The sequence below is a fragment of the Musa acuminata genome, unplaced genomic scaffold, assembly GCF_036884655.1.
Source record: "Musa acuminata AAA Group cultivar baxijiao unplaced genomic scaffold, Cavendish_Baxijiao_AAA HiC_scaffold_897, whole genome shotgun sequence".
NCBI classification, from domain to species: Eukaryota; Viridiplantae; Streptophyta; class Magnoliopsida; order Zingiberales; family Musaceae; genus Musa; species Musa acuminata.
This window is the reverse complement of record NW_027021119.1, coordinates 1-2,500: the sequence shown is the minus strand read 5'-3', so window position 1 is coordinate 2,500 and position 2,500 is coordinate 1.

The window sequence follows — 2,500 nt, the reverse complement described above, 5'->3', positions numbered from 1 at the left end:
GCCAAAAATGGCCAGTTTTGGCCCGTTTTTGGGCCGTTTTGGCCAGTTTTTGGCCTGTTCTTGCATTGCGCGGTGACCGTCGAGAGCGGAGCAAAACGTCAGCCATCTCAGCACCCTGGAACCCCCCGGGTGGCACAGGGCTGGATGGGGCTTTCGTATAGCAGGGACGGTGCTGCCTCTCGCTTCGCTCGCTGTCCGCCGCTCGCCGCTCGCTCGTGCAGCCAAAAATGGCCAGTTTTGGCCCGTTTTTGGGCCGTTTTGGCCAGTTTTTGGCCTGTTCTTGCATTGCGCGGTGACCGTCGAGAGCGGAGCAAAACGTCAGCCATCTCAGCACCCTGGAACCCCCCGGGTGGCACAGGGCTGGATGGGGCTTTCGTATAGCAGGGACGGTGCTGCCTCTCGCTTCGCTCGCTGTCCGCCGCTCGCCGCTCGCTCGTGCAGCCAAAAATGGCCAGTTTTGGCCCGTTTTTGGGCCGTTTTGGCCAGTTTTTGGCCTGTTCTTGCATTGCGCGGTGACCGTCGAGAGCGGAGCAAAACGTCAGCCATCTCAGCACCCTGGAACCCCCCGGGTGGCACAGGGCTGGATGGGGCTTTCGTATAGCAGGGACGGTGCTGCCTCTCGCTTCGCTCGCTGTCCGCCGCTCGCCGCTCGCTCGTGCAGCCAAAAATGGCCAGTTTTGGCCCGTTTTTGGGCCGTTTTGGCCAGTTTTTGGCCTGTTCTTGCATTGCGCGGTGACCGTCGAGAGCGGAGCAAAACGTCAGCCATCTCAGCACCCTGGAACCCCCCGGGTGGCACAGGGCTGGATGGGGCTTTCGTATAGCAGGGACGGTGCTGCCTCTCGCTTCGCTCGCTGTCCGCCGCTCGCCGCTCGCTCGTGCAGCCAAAAATGGCCAGTTTTGGCCCGTTTTTGGGCCGTTTTGGCCAGTTTTTGGCCTGTTCTTGCATTGCGCGGTGACCGTCGAGAGCGGAGCAAAACGTCAGCCATCTCAGCACCCTGGAACCCCCCGGGTGGCACAGGGCTGGATGGGGCTTTCGTATAGCAGGGACGGTGCTGCCTCTCGCTTCGCTCGCTGTCCGCCGCTCGCCGCTCGCTCGTGCAGCCAAAAATGGCCAGTTTTGGCCCGTTTTTGGGCCGTTTTGGCCAGTTTTTGGCCTGTTCTTGCATTGCGCGGTGACCGTCGAGAGCGGAGCAAAACGTCAGCCATCTCAGCACCCTGGAACCCCCCGGGTGGCACAGGGCTGGATGGGGCTTTCGTATAGCAGGGACGGTGCTGCCTCTCGCTTCGCTCGCTGTCCGCCGCTCGCCGCTCGCTCGTGCAGCCAAAAATGGCCAGTTTTGGCCCGTTTTTGGGCCGTTTTGGCCAGTTTTTGGCCTGTTCTTGCATTGCGCGGTGACCGTCGAGAGCGGAGCAAAACGTCAGCCATCTCAGCACCCTGGAACCCCCCGGGTGGCACAGGGCTGGATGGGGCTTTCGTATAGCAGGGACGGTGCTGCCTCTCGCTTCGCTCGCTGTCCGCCGCTCGCCGCTCGCTCGCGCAGCCAAAAATGGCCAGTTTTGGCCCGTTTTTGGGCCGTTTTGGCCAGTTTTTGGCCTGTTCTTGCATTGCGCGGTGACCGTCGAGAGCGGAGCAAAACGTCAGCCATCTCAGCACCCTGGAACCCCCCGGGTGGCACAGGGCTGGATGGGGCTTTCGTATAGCAGGGACGGTGCTGCCTCTCGCTTCGCTCGCTGTCCGCCGCTCGCCGCTCGCTCGTGCAGCCAAAAATGGCCAGTTTTCGTGCAGCCAAAAATGGCCAGTTTTGGCCCGTTTTTGGGCCGTTTTGGCCAGTTTTTGGCTCGTTCTTGCATTGCGCGGTGACCGTCGAGAGCGGAGCAAAACGTCAGCCATCTCAGCACCCTGGAACCCCCCCGGGTGGCACAGGGCTGGATGGGGCTTTCGTATAGCAGGGACGGTGCTGCCTCTCGCTTCGCTCGCTGTCCGCCGACGCCCGCTCGCTCGTGCAGCCAAAAATGGCCAGTTTTGGCCCGTTTTTGGGCCGTTTGGGCCAGTTTTTGGCCTGTTCTTGCATTGCGCGGTGACCGTCGAGAGCGGAGCAATACGTCAGCCATCTCAGCACCCTGGAACCCCCCGGGTGCACAGGGCTGGATGGGGCTTTCGTATAGCAGGGACGGTGCTGCCTCTCGCTTCGCTCGCTGTCCGCCGCTCGCCGCTCGCATCGTGCAGCCAAAAATGGCCAGGTTTTGGCCCGTTTTTGGGCCGTTTGGCCAGTTTTGGACTGTTCTGTGCATTGCGCGGTGACCGTTCGAGAGCGGAGCAAATACGTCAGCCATGCTCAGCACCCTGGGAACCCCCCCGGGTGGCACAGGGCTGGATGGGGCTTTCGTATAGCAGGGGACCGGTGCTGCCTCTCGCTTCGCTCGCTGTCCGCCGCTCGCCGCTCGCTCGCGCCAGCCAAAAATGGCCAGTTTTGGCCCGTTTTTGGGCCGTTTTTGGCCA